At 43.9% G+C, this 14367-nt stretch overlaps 1 protein-coding gene and 1 long non-coding RNA gene across 2 annotated transcripts in view; one reads left to right on the top strand and one right to left on the bottom strand.

The window, feature by feature from the left end:
• The window catches only part of ZNF19 (zinc finger protein 19), a 76772-nt gene that overhangs the window by 23220 nt on the left and 39185 nt on the right, over positions 1-14367 (top strand). The window lies entirely within an intron of this gene.
• LOC108527459 (uncharacterized) lies at positions 7671-11284 on the bottom strand. The gene is made up of 4 exons (XR_001884812.1): positions 11201-11284; positions 10305-10578; positions 9815-9889; positions 7671-7879 (listed from the first exon to the last, which is right to left on the bottom strand). It is a non-coding gene; the product is annotated as an uncharacterized LOC108527459 (long non-coding RNA).

Below are 14367 nucleotides of genomic sequence, written 5' to 3'. Positions count from 1 at the left end.
GGGTGGGGGGGGTGGGGGGGGTGGGAAAAGGGAAAGAAAGAGGGAGCGAGACCCAGGAGAGCTAGTAGATGAGGCTGATAGGGAAATTTCTTGACACTTACAACCAGACAGGCTACAAAATCTCAAACCTGATTCCTAGACCTTATCTTATGTCCGAGGAGAAAATGTGAAAGTTCTTTCTTGCATTGCACTTGCCTGTTCTCTCCACCCTGGGTCTAGGGAGGTAACACTTCTCAGCCTCTGTGTCGTATTCAATATCTTCACCCTTTCTACAAGAGGTAATAAATATTTTCTGGGAGGACATAGATGTACTGGCTTGGTGGTATAGGAGAAAAAAAATCCCATTTAAGGAAAAAAGAAGTTATCATTAAAGATTACAACTTCTCCCTTGCTGTGTGCCCTTGGGCCAATCACATACCTATTTTGTGCTACTTTACACGGTTATCATGAGTCTGAAACAATGGATGCCCAAGAATAAACGTGAATTGTGGTGGAGAATGGAAGCCTCAGACTTTCAAGTCCAAGATCTTGCCGGGCAAGTCATACGACCTCTTTGAGCCCTAGAATATTATCAGTGTTAAATAAGGGTAACAATATCTATCTTACAGTATTGTTGTGAATGTTAGGATTAATGCATGAAGTTCCTAACACAATATTATGACAATATAAGAGTTAAAAAGTGGTTGTTATTATCGAATAATAATGCCTCCCCACCCCTGCACAACTCAGCTGCCAGTTGCTTTTCCAGACCTTGGAAGAGAGAGCAGGCAGGGATGTGTGAGCTCTGGGATGGTCTTTGCCGATTTCCATCAGCTGAGTCCACTAAGCACAAATGACAAGAACCTGTGGTGCTTGCCGTGAATTGATTTCAATTGTGTGGCTCTTCCTCCCTTCCTGTTTCTCTCTGGCAGAGAGAAGAGAAATTTCTCTTCCTCCAGTGAAGGACTTTGGGCAGAGGTGTAACTGGAAGCGCTGGAACTGGGCAGTTGGTAGTTCTGCTTTTATGGACAAAGAGATGATTCAGGTGCTGGCACGACAGAGCGAGATGGCACAAGGCTTCATCACGCTACTCAGAATAGTATGTAATAAATGAAGTTTCTTTCTGGAATTTTTCCACTTAATATTTTCAAATCATGGTTGATGATGAGTAGCTAAAACTGGGAAGCAAAACCGTGGATAAAGGGGGACTCCTGTAGTTTTACTCCAGCCCTTTCTAACGTTCTTTTCATGTTTTTTCAGAACCTTCCTAAATACAGTGAGGTCGCTCAAATACACCATAACCCCAAGTAATTCCGATCACCTGCCATCTTTCCCTTGCTAGGAATTCATACTGGCAGAATGCCATCAGCCAAAGAAAGGCATCATCTGGTCACTAGTATATGATGGTGACCAGCATATTCAGATACTGGACTTCCAAGGGTCTACCACATTCCACAGCACTGGGAAGAAATTTGAATGTTGGTGTCTGATATCCAGGCCTTCCCGTGGATGTCCTGCAGTCGACGTCTCTAAGGCAGCACTGTCCAATAGCAGTCTCTGTGATGATGGAAATGTTCCATATCTGCACTATACAGTAGCCACTGCCCACCTGAAACGTGCCTAGTGCTACATATTGGATCATGCAGTCAAGTAAGAGATCTAATCTTTTTATTTTTGAGTTTCCAACATCTGATAACAGATATAGACCTCTGTAGAAAAATGTACAGTTGCTCATTTACAAACGCAAAATCATGTGCAATGCCAAGGAATCCCAAGTTTAAATTCCCCACAAAAGGCTGTGTGTACTTGAAGTGATTTAGACAATTGTCTCCTGGGGACCACTATTCAGCAAAGTGGCTGTTCTCATCTTTGCCCTTGGAAGTTTACCATCTTTACTGTCTGGGGACCCACCTGAGTGGTGAAGAGGCCTGGGGTCAGCTACTGACCTAGACTCTGATTTTCTCAGGGGTCAAAAGGATCTTTCTGCTGATTACACTACCTACTTCTGCTACCTTACCCTGACCATCACTCTAAATGAGAATGCAGTTTCTTCACTTCCACACTTACCTACATATCTTTTCTGTCCCTATTAACACTAAAAGGACAGTGATGCCTCCTTGAGTTTCTTTTCATGTAGGGGCTCTAGCATTCCTCATTTTTTTACTCTGAGCATCAGCCTGCAATGCAGATGTCCGGGTCTGAAAGGGTTGAGGAACATGTCACCCCCTACATTGGTCACCAACCCTGTTTTGCTTACCAAAGCCAGTGTCAGGCCTGAGTAGGTCACTGGCTAAGTGGCTCAGTTTAGAGAATAGATTCTGGAGGGCTTTGTAGTTTGGCTAAGTTTCTGAAGGCTGTAGAGACTGGATCTTAGCATCATAGGGAGCCAGCGCCTTTGGAAGAAGTGTCTGCAAGCCAGGAAGGAAATCTTGGTAGCTGTAAATCCTGTTATCAAATGGGTAATTGCTTTCAGTAGAACTTGCTTCCTTGAGCTGGGCCCTGGTGGTGGACATCTGTGTAGGGAATCCTCCAGCAATAGGATGTCCCTTATCTGTGTTAGAAATATTTGTTTCAACAGTGGGAGAATAAGTTGGACTAGAATAGATCAAGATTAGCAGAAAAATGAACACAGTCTTAAGTTTTTCACTGGTTCTTGCTTTCTTGTTGCTCCTCTGAAGGGAAGAGAGGATAGGAAAATAGGAAATAATGAGCCAGGAGTTCCTAGTAAAGTTCAGGCATCCCTTGTATGTCTTTAATGGTTCAGGAACATAACATTGCTGCATAATTGTGGCTTTATCTGGAATCAGTCTCCTGAAATTCTATTCCTGGTCTTCCAAAAACTGTCAGAGACTGCTTCAGGTGACCCGTGATGATTTAGTCAAGGAGTTTCTGGAGAGGAAATCTGGGGAGAATATCAGTGTGTCTTCCAGTGGACTGTCACCTCATGTATCACATTCATCACCAATGTCTGTCTAAAGGTAAAATAGCCTTTAAATAGCTGTCAAATTTGCCCTCCTTCTTTTTTTGTCAACAGCCACTGTCTTCGGTCTCCCTTTCCATTTTTTGTTTGTTGCTTGAATTTCTGCCAACAGCCTCTGACTTTTTCCCATATCTCCAATCTTACCCCCTCCAGCCTTCCCACTCTATCCTGCAGCTAGAGTGATCTTTCCTAGGATGGATCGGATCCCCAGCATTGCCCTGATGCAAATGCTGCAAGGGAGCTCATTAGAGACACAGTACAAATTCCTCGAGATGCTTAGTTAGGCACCTTTTAAGAGTTGGTGTCTCTCGGCCAGGTGTGGTGGCTCACGTCTGTAATCCTAGCACTTTGGGAGGCTGAGGCGGGCAGATCACCTGAGGTCTGGAGTTCGAGACCAGCCTGGCCAACATGGCGAAACTGCGTCTCTACTAAAAATACAAAAATTAGCTGGGCATGGTGGCATACACCTGTAATCCCAGCTACTCAGGAGGCTGAGGCAGGAGAATAACTTGAACTCGGGGAATGGAGGTTGCAGGTAGGTGGGTAGATGATGTGCTGGGAATTTGTAGAAATTCCCTTCTTATTGCTTTTATTTTCCTAGTGAGTGAGGGGATAAGGTTGTCAGCTGAGACTGAGGATGGGGAAGGAGTTATGGAAGCTTGAAGAGAGAGAGAGGAAGATATGGAATGGCAATCTGTGAGAATACGTCAGTGACTGTGCTAGGGTAATGAAGTAAGATAGACACGTGAAGCTGAAGGCCAGTGGTCATAAACTTAAAGTGAAAGCGGATAGCAGAGGTGTGTAGTTTTTCCAACCATGTTTGGCTACTACTTCTTGTGTGGGGATAGGTGGAGAGTTAGATTTAAGTAAGACCTCCGTGTTTCTGGAAAAGTACAATGAAGTATTAGAGAGGCAAGGGAGCCTAGGGGATATTCAAGGGTATAATTATAATAATGAACCATGGACTCTAAGATGGTTAAGAGGAGAAAGAAGGACAGAAAGTTTATAGCTGAGCTAAGTTGGAGGGCAAGTTGCTTGGGAGTGAGGAGGTCAAGGATTTGAGACATCAGGGCTTTGAAAGTATCATCTCTAAGGATATTGAGTTCACGCAGAATTGTCCCAGGAGTAGAGTTGGAGAGTGGCAGGGGTCATATGACTGTAATGAGGGCAGTATAATCTGGTTAATATCAGAGTCAAAGCTGGAAAGGTTTAAGAAGGAGGGAGCCAGAATAATCTGGAAGCAGCAATGAAGAACAAGAACACCTATTCCACTGTGGAGTGTAAGAAAGAAACAACCACCACCTGAGAGGACTGCAGAGAAAGCAGTGTCTTCAAAGGAGACCTAGTTTCCTTTAGAGCAAGAAAGTGAAGAGGAAATGAAGAGACTTTGAGAAAAGATGGATTTTGTGGATCCCAACAATGACTTATTGAGGGTGTCAGGGGATGGGGAGGGTGTCAGGGGATGGGGTCAGAAAATGAGATGTTTGGAGCCATTTGGGATTTGGGATGAAACACAAAGGATCCTGGGCTGCTTGTGTGACTGGCATAAATCAGAATAAAGGAAATAATAACAGATAATGATGGCCTCCAGGAAGATAGTGGTGGCCAAACTGAAAACTTGGGGAAGGGAAGTGTGAAGAACCTGCCGGGAGAGGCTAGGGTGCTCCCTCTTTACTCTTGGCAATGGTGATGTGGAGGCCAGGGTAGAGGTGTTGTTGAAACTCTAGACATTGAGAAACCACATCACCACTTCTCCAAACAATGCAAAGCATCTGGAGTCAGCTTGGTTGAAGGAACAAGAGCTTTGGGCCAGGCACAATGGCTCATGCCTATAATCCCAGCACTTTGGGAGGCCGAGGCGGGTGGATCACGTGAGATCGGGAGTTTGAGACCAGCCTGACCAACATGGAGAAACTCCATCTCTACTAAAAATACAAAATTAGTCGGGTGTGGTGGTACATGCCTGTAATCCAAGCTACTTGGGAAACTGAGGCAGGAGAATTGCTTGAACCTGGGAGGTGGAGGCTGTGGTGAGCCGAGGTCATGCCATTGAACTCCGGCCTGGGCAATAAGAGTGAAATTCAGTCTCAGAGAAAAAAAAAAAAAAAGAGTTTTGAGGAAGAAAGAGGAGATAGATCACGGAGCACTGAAGGACTAGGTAGTTCTCCAGGGGATATCACAGGAGTTCCTGGGTGTTGACCTATGTGACATGAAGTCATGTAGTCATACAGTTGGGGCGGATACAGTGGCTCAAGAATGCCATCGGGTGACTTATTTCTACAGACCATCAACTTCATGCTTATTGCCTCATGGCCAGGAGACAGCTGTGCACATCTAGGGCTCACATCTACATTCCAGACAGGAAACTGCAGAAAGGTTAATAGCTGCAGGGCATATGCATCACATAAAGTAAAGATGTGAAAGCACTTCAATCTCCAAAGCTCTTGGTTCATGTGGGTTGCTCTGCTTAAAGCGCCCTCTCTTCATTATGGCCTGGCTAACTTGCATCTTCTCTTTCAAGATTCAACTCAAGTCAGCATCACCTTCTCTGGGAAACCATTCCTTATGTCCCTAGGCTGAGTTAGGCACTCTGGTCTGTGTGTGGCAGATTGCCATGATTACCTCCATTCTCCCATCTTTTTATCCATGCCCTATGACATATAACTCTGCCTGGAGTCTCAGCTATGCCACTCGCTTTGATGGTTGGGATTTTTTTTTTTTTAGATGAAGTCTCACTTCTTTACCCAGGCTGGAGTGCAATGGCGTGATCTCGGCTCACTGCAACCTCTGCCTTCAGGGTTCAAGCAGAGTCCTGCCTCAGCCTCCCCAGTAGCTGGGATTATAGGCATGTGCCACCACGCCCGGCTAATTTTTGTATTTTTAGTAGAGACAGGGTTTCACTAAGTTGGCCAGGCTGGTCTTGAACTCCTGACCTCAAGTGGTCTGCCTGCCTTGGCCTCCCAAATTGCTGAGACTACAGGTATGAGCTACCACGTCTGGCCTGTTGGGATGTTTTTAAGCAGAGGCTTAAAAGTAACTTGTGCAGTTGGATGTGTTCTTGCTCTTGTATCTAAGTCACTACCATGAGATCATGCCTGCTGGATGAAAAGCACGGGAAGCATATCCAAATTACCACAGTTGTCCTAGCTGAGGCCATCCTAGATCAGCCAATGGCAGCTAACCACCAGACACTTCAGTGAACCCAAGCCAAATCAGCAGAACCACCTAAGCGACCACCCTAGATGCATGAGAAATGAGATTTTTATTGTATACCACTGAAGTTTCATGGCTGGTTGTTACTCTGCATTCTGGTAGCCTTAGATAATTGTTGCAGAGTCCCTTCAGCATAGCCCTGTCACAAGCCTTAGCCATGTCTGTCTTCCCAACTCACGTTGGGAGAGAACCACCTTTTATCTGTGTATATCCCCTCTTGTCTGTGTATATCTAGCACTCAGCACAATGCTTGGCCCAAAGAAGGCGCTTGGTGAAAGTCTGGGAAAGGAAGGAATGAATGAGCTTTTGTTCAACCTTAAAAAAGGAAACTTTTTTTTTGAGACAGAGTCTCACTCTGTCACCCAGGCTGGAGTGCAATGGCATGATCTCGGGTCACTGCAACCTCTGCCTCCTGGGTTCAAGCAATTCTCGTGCCTCAGCCTCTCGAGTAACTGGGATTACAGGCATGTACCACCATGCCCAGCTGTTTTGTTTTGTTTTTTTTTGAGATGGAGTCTTGCTCTGTCATCCAGGCTGGAGTGCAATGGCGTGATCTTCGCTCACTGAAACCTCCACTTCCCGGGTTCAAGTGATTCTCCTGTCTCAGCCTCCTGAGTAGCTATGACTACAGGCACCTATCCCCACACCCAGCTAATTTTTCTATTTTTAGTAGAGACTGGGTTTCACCATATTGGTCAGGCTGGTCTTGAACTCCTGACTTCAGGTGATCCACCCACTTTGGCCTCCCAAAGTGCTGGGATTACAGGCATGAGCCACCTTGCCTGGCCTAATTTTTGTATTTTTAATAGAAACAAGGTTTTGCCATGATGCCCAGGCTCGTCTCAAACTCCTGACCTCAAGTGATCTCCCCACCTTGGCCTCTCAAAGTGCTGGGACTACAGGCATGGGCCACTGCACCCGGCCAGAAAAGAAAACAAAACAAAACATGAAACTGCAGAAAGGTTAATAGCTGCAGGGCATATGCATCACATAAAGATGTGAAAGCACTTCAATCTCCAAAGTTCTTGGTTCATGTGGGCCACCGCGCCTGGCCTTTATTTTTCATTTTTAAGACAGTCTCATTCTGTTATACAGGCTGGAGTGCAGTGGTGCAATCACAGTTCACTATCACCTTGACCGCCCGAGCTCAAGTGATCCTCCCACCTCAACCTCCCAAATAGTTGGGACTATGTGTTTTTATTTTTTGTAGAGACAAGGTCTCACTCTGTTGCCCAGGCTGGTTTTGAACTCCTGGGTTCAAGTGATCCTCACGTCTTGGCCTCCTAAAGTGTTGGGATTATAGGTGTAAGCCACCGCATCTGGTTGCTTTCAACCTTTGAGCAAGGGAATGACATAATGAAGTGTTGGGTCAATCTAGCTGCTAGATTCTAGCAGTATGGTGGAATGGTTTTTGCAGAAACATGTTTAACGTCATATCAAATAATTTAATGCCAAAATACTATTATGCAGATGTACCCATTTATTTAAAAATCACGTATCTCTTAAAGTCTAGATTGATGCAAGGAGGCAAATGAACAAGAAATCATTTTAAGATCATACGGTTTACTCTTCTCTTCCTGACAGTCATCTAGTTTGTGGCCTATTGTGAGTCCATGAATTACTTGTTTTTTTTCTGGGTATTGGGTTGTCCTCATTTTCCTTTGTTGTGCCTTTGATACTCTCCCTTGGGTCCTGTTGGTCTAGTTCCTTGAAAAAATAATTATAGTCAGGGGTAGAGGTCAGAAGTAAGAATGAATGAGACTCCATGAAGCCAAAACTAGAATCAACATTGGGATAAACTGTTCTAAGCTCCGTTTCCAAGAACACAGTTCACCCGAGTTATTATAGCATTTACCTTTTGGGTGTGAGGATATTATTTTGCCTTTGAAGTGTGTTTCATAATCCACTGATTGGACACATTGCTATATTGCTATCACTATTTCTTTTTATTCAAGAGGAACTTACAGTTAGGAAGGATAAATAACTTTATCTAAGTTATTTTGTTATGTTAGTCACAGAAGCATGTCTTTTCATACTCCATGCCTCTCTAAGACCTGCTGTTTCTTCTAGAATGTTCTCTTCCCCACCTGACTCTTATGCCACCTGCCAAAAATTCAGCCTTCTAAACCCGGTTCAGACATGCCTTTCCTGCGCAGCCTTCCCTTCTCCCCATGCCAGTTCTTTCTCCCTGCCCCCCAAAGTAAATTGTGCAAACCTCTGTAATGATGCACATGCGTTTAATAGGGGTCTTCCCTTTTGTGCTCCCAGCACCAGCATCTAGTACACAGTAGGTGCTTAATTAATGTCGGATACAAGGGGAGAGAATCTAAAGGCAAAGAGGGAAATTTTAAACTCTTCCAAAATCTAAGCAAAAGATAAAAGAGGCAGCACCTAACACCAGTACCTCTTGGATTAATTTTTTTCTTTAAGATATTGGGGAAGGAGGCTTCGCAGTCCTCCCGCAGCCATCAGGGGGTCGTCATGGGGTCGCTTTCCCGGCTTCACCTCAGGGGCTCCCACACGATCTCCGCAGCCTCCCTGGCACCTCACCAGGGCGTGACCTCTCCCAACACCTCCCCGCAGCCCCTGTGCTCTACACAGTGTGCATGCGCTGTGCGCCTTGTTGCGTTTCACACGCTGATGCACCCTCTTCTTTACTCCTCTTTGTCCTTTTCTCACATTTCCTTCGCCCAGGAACTTTGTTTTCACCCGTAGAGGACATCTGCCTTTCTGGCCACATCCTCCACCCAGCGCCTCCCTGGAGAGCTGGCAGAGCCCCACTGCAGCGCCGGGAGGGGGCTTCTGAACCCTGCCTGGGCTGTGCTTTCTCTTGGCATGAGGCGTTTTCCTTCCAACTTCTCTAATGCTCAATCGGGCAGTGAGGACTGAAGGAACGTGACCACAATTTGGTTAGGGGGCGAGGAGGAGGCCTACCCTGGCAGGCAGGCCGGCTTTTCCAGCTGCTTCTAGCTCCTTGCAGACAAACCACTGGTCCCCCAGGCTTAGGGCTGAATCCTGTAGGTGGATAGTCCTGGGGTCTCACGCACAACCCATGCCAGAAGAATGTTTTCATTTTCTTATTTTTGCTCACTTGTATTTTTTGGGGGGTGAGGGGGTAGGGTCTTGCATTGTTGCCCAGGCTGTAGTACAGTGGTGCTGTCATAGCTCACTGCAACCTTGAACTTCTGGGCTCATGTGATTTTCTTGCCTCAGCCTCCCAAGTAGCTGAGCCTACAGGTGTGCACCACCACTAGAAAGAACATTCTAGAAGAAACACCTGGCCCCCTTTTTTTTTTTTTTTGTAGAGATGTAGTAGTCTTGCTATGTTTGCCCAGGCTGGTCACTCCTGTATTTTCTAATTTTTAAAAGTGCGCATGTATTTCTTATGTGATAAAAACCCTTAAATGCAAAAATATATTCTTTGGAAGTAGGGATCCTTTGTGCAGTAGACTTGGCGGAAATCTCAAATATTTGTTGAGAGCGCATAAAAGAAAGTGCACATCAACTTTATCCCGAATCCTGCCTCTTCTGAAGTTCTAACTCAGATGCAGCCTTCTCATAAAACATTTCCTTATATCCTCAATTACATGGGCCTATAAAACCTTATCTGATTTGGCCACGCCCAGCCCATCCCTCACTTACCCTCTCACCTCCTGCTGTTTCTCATTCCCAAGGGTCTGAAACGTTGGCCTGTTCCTCCCGGTTGTGCCTGGCACACTGGAGAAAATCGATTAATATTTGTTGAATGAGTGAATGAATGTGACCTCTTCCTGGTTTGTATCATTCGGACAAAATCTGTTCTGTTCTATAATTAGGTATTTGTCCTATGTCCCCTACTGTTAAGCAACTTGGGCCCTCTTACACCCTGTAGTATGACTCACGCGGTGCCTGGCACAATGCTTGGTATGTAGTAATAACAAATATTAACAATAACAGTAGGAAGAGTTGTTACTTGAGTGATTACTAGGGGCCAAGTACTGTATTAAACATTTATAAGTATTACCTCATTTATATATTTAATGACCATGAAACCCAGATTATAGGAACGTATACAGCCATAAACGTAGACTTCTATTCTTAGTGCTGCTTTACAGTGGAGGAAGCTGAGGCTTAGAGAAGTTAAGTAGCTCACCCAAGGTCACATTGCTAAGATGTAGCATTACAGGAAAATGCAATCCTAAATTATTATCAGATCCATAGTTTTCAAAGTGTGGTCCAGAAACCACTGGCGTCCTCAAGACCCTTTCAGGAGGTCTGTAGGTGCAAAATCATTTTCATAATCATGCCAGGACATTGTTTGCCATCTTCATTCTCGTGTGTGTGTATGGTGGTTTTCCCGAGGCTATGTGTCATGTGATATCAAATCACCTTGAACGTAGAAGCAGAAAGGAGAATCCAGCTGTCTTCTATTAAGGCAGACATTAAAGAGATTTTCAAAAATGTAAAATAATGCTAATCATTCCACTTAATTTTTAAAAGGTAAAATATAGTTATTTTAATAAAAGCATTTATGTCAACATGTAATATGTTCATAATTGTCATTTTTTAATAAATTAATAAATATTTAAAAATTGTCAGTTTTGATTTCCAATGTGGTCAGTATCTATAGAGAGGAGCCCATATAAACAAAAACACTATAGGATTCTCAGTATCTTTCCAAGTATTAAGAGGCCCTGAGACCAAAATGCTTGAGAATAGATGTATTAGATAATATTTGTTTCCTCACAGCTCTAAAATTTAAAGGTTCTCAGCTCCTGGGGCAGTTTAGATAATTTGTAACTGGTCTAAATTCTGAGTCTGCAGATCAGCTTGGAAAAGAGGGGCAGCCCTGGGGTCTATCTCCATGCTTAGTCCTGAGTGGTCTTGGCTACCTGGATTTATTCTGGTCTTAACTCCTCTGTGAACTTCTGGAAACTCCCATTCCTGTCTTGGGCTCACACATAGCTCCCGAGTAGACTCATTATTTCATTCCTTTATCCCCCATATCCCCCATTCTCTTTTATGCTTATGTGACATGTCAGATTTTACCTTAATCCTGGAATAGACCTTTCTCCCAACTTTCTATACTGTCTTACAGAACAAAGATTTTTTGTTTTTGTTTTTCCAATATCCAAACACTTTCTGGATTCCGGATAAGCCCTGAATGGCTTATTTCCTGTTGCCATGGCATGTACAGAATTATAACATATCTTACATTCTAAATTATTTCTCATTGATTACCTCTGGGAAAAGGAACTGGGTGGCAGGAGAAAAGAAGTAGGAGGAAATCTTACCTCTTGCGTAAAGCTTTTGTATTACAGAAATTAAATTTAAAATTTCCAAGCAAAGCAAAAACGACAAACAACAACAACAAAAAAACCATACACAAATATCTCCTGAAATGTGATTATGTCTGGAACTTCCTTGTTTGGTGGGGCACTCCTTTCAGGAGAGGATTGTTTTACAGGGTGGATTCAGAAGTACAAAGCATGTCACAGGTCACTGGACTGTGAAGAAGGAGGTGCAGTTTAGAATGGAGACTGCCTTCGGGAACTTCAGGTTTTGGGTTTTTTTTTCCCCCCTTCAGATATCTGAATCATAGTTTCCTGGAATAAACTAAGAATATGAATTGGCCTCTCTTTATGAACATTATTTTAAAAAATCTTCGCCCAGGCACAGTGGCTCACGCCTGTAATCCTAGCACTTTGGGAGGCCGAGGCAGGCGGATTGTTGGAGCTCAGGAGTTCAAGACCAGCCTGGACAACCATCTCTACTAAAATAGAAAAAATTATCTGGGTGTGGTGGTGTGTGACCGTAGTCCCGGCTACTCAGGAGGCTGAGGCACGAGGATTGCTTGAACCCGTAAGAGCGAGGTTGCAGTGAGCCGAGATCGTGCCACTGCACTCCAACCTGGGTGACAGAGTGTCTTAAAAAAAAAAAAAAAGTTTATGTACTATAAATTTAGATATACAATTGCTTCTTGGCCTTTTGGCTAACATCAAGTGCAAACTTAGATATAAACAGTACTATATATTACATATAACCTACATACTGAATCTACTTTATACTTTTTATTTATTTGTTGGTGTTTAATTTAATCAGTGATTTCTTCAGGTTTTGCTTTTATTGTTTTCTTCGTATTTTCCTGTGCTGATGCATTTGGAGAAAGCAGGTAAATGCAGGTTCTATTCCCAGCCAGGTCACCTATTTGCTGTGTGATCTTTGGCAAGTCTCACCATGGGTCTCCGTGACCCACACCTATTGCACAAAGGTGAGACTTACCTTTGAGGGACAGTTGAGAGGGAAACAGAAGATCCAGGCAGCAAAGTCATTCAGAAAGGCAAAAGTGCTATTCAAAACCTACTGCTAACTCTTCTTCATGCTGAGGACTAAACTCTGATTTTTAAATCTTGCCCAAATTCCTATCTAAGAGTTCTGAGAATCATGCTCTACAAACCATAAATTCTCATCAGATGGGTTTTATTTAACTTTATATATCGTGACTTACTTTCCAATCTGATTGTGGCATAACATTATGTGACAAAGAAGAAAGTCAAAATATTTTACCCCAAAACTCGTTTCTTTGCCATGTTTTGAAATGGTCCTGCAAAGCTGTCCTTTGTGGGGGAAAATGTGCATCGAAAGAATCTCTATTAACATAGTTAGATCTTTTTCTTCCAGATCCTCCCAATCTTGAAGAGATTAAGTAAGAGTCTAGCACCTTTTAAAGTTCTGAATAGGAAACAATTTGTCATCTGTTGTCTCTAAGGGCAGCCACTATAAGACTTCAAAAGAACCTTGGTCTCCACAATCTTTTATCTTAACCTGAACATTTTCTTTCTATTGACCCCAGGTCTTTAGACAAACTCAACCAATTGTCAATCAGAAAATGTTGAAATATACCTTTAGCCTGGAAGCTTCCCACCTCTCAAACCGCTTTGAGTTGTCCCACCTTTCTGAACCAAACCAATGTATTTCTTAAATGTATTTGATTGATGTCTCATGCCTCCCTAAAATATATAAAACCAAGCTGCACCCCGATCACCTTGGGCACATGTTCTCAGCACCTCCTGAGGGCTGTGTCACGGGCTGTGGTCACTCATATTTGGCTCAGAATAAATCTCTTCAAATATTTTACAGAGTTTTGACTCTTTGTGTTGACAATGCTTAATTCTCAAAATACCTTGAGAAAGAAACAGGAAACTAGGTATTGATTCCAATTTCAGATTAGCACAGTAAGACATTAAGGAGTGCTCTCCAAGTTTCAAAGCAAGTCAGTAACGGTTGAGACCGCTGTTATCTGCCTTTTTCCAGTCTTTTGAGGAAATATTCTCAAAGCAAGGGGTCAGCAGTCAGTGGTCTTCAAAGTGGGAAAAGCAGAGTGATGGACAATTCTAAGGGACTCCAGTTTTAGATCGTCAGCTTCATGTGTGGTCTTCTGGGAATGGCCCTGGTTGCTTGTGCAGATGCTCCTTTCCCAAGTACCTCCTGTAATCTGTTCTTCTCTTGCTTTGCAAAAAGAGTGCATACCCTCACCCTGCCCTGAATTACCCCTGGGAGGCAACAACTCTGGGGCACCAAACAAAGGGACACTTTCAAATATGGACTTCTGAAAAGGCTCCTTTAATAATCAAAGGGGAAGAGGGGAAAACTTGCCTACCGTTTACCTTCCATTGTCTTGTACATTTTCCTATTGGGAGGAATTGGCCTGCAAATGGATATTCTGAATTGAATATTGTGGAGTAGGAATAGTGGAATAGAAGTTATTTCATCTCTTCTGAGAGAGATTCCAAGATGGCTGAATAGGAACAGCTCCAGTCTACAGCTCCCAGCTTGAGCAATGCAGAAGATGGGTGATTTCTGCATTTCCAACTTAGGTACTGGGTTCATCTCACTGGGGCTAGTCGGACAGTGGGTGCAGCCCACGGAGTGTAAGCCAAAGCAGGGCAGGGCATCTCTTTACCCCAGAAGTGCAAGGGGTCGGGGAATTCCCTTTCCTAGCCAAGGGAAGCCATGACAGACAGTACCTGGAAAATCAGGACACTCTCACCCTAATACTGCACTTTTCCAATGATCTTAGCAAATGGCACACCAGGAGATTATATCCCGTGCCAGGCTCAGAGGGTCCCATGCCCACGGAGCCTTGCTCACTGCTAACACGGCAGTCTGAGATCGAACTGCAAGGTGGTAACGAGGCTGGGGGAGGGGTGTCCACC

Source organism: Rhinopithecus bieti, unplaced genomic scaffold (genome assembly GCF_001698545.2).
Source record: "Rhinopithecus bieti isolate Rb0 unplaced genomic scaffold, ASM169854v2 scaffold_2574, whole genome shotgun sequence".
Taxonomy (NCBI): Eukaryota; Metazoa; Chordata; class Mammalia; order Primates; family Cercopithecidae; genus Rhinopithecus; species Rhinopithecus bieti.
Note: the sequence above shows the minus strand (reverse complement) of the source record. Positions and strands in the feature narration are given on the sequence as shown.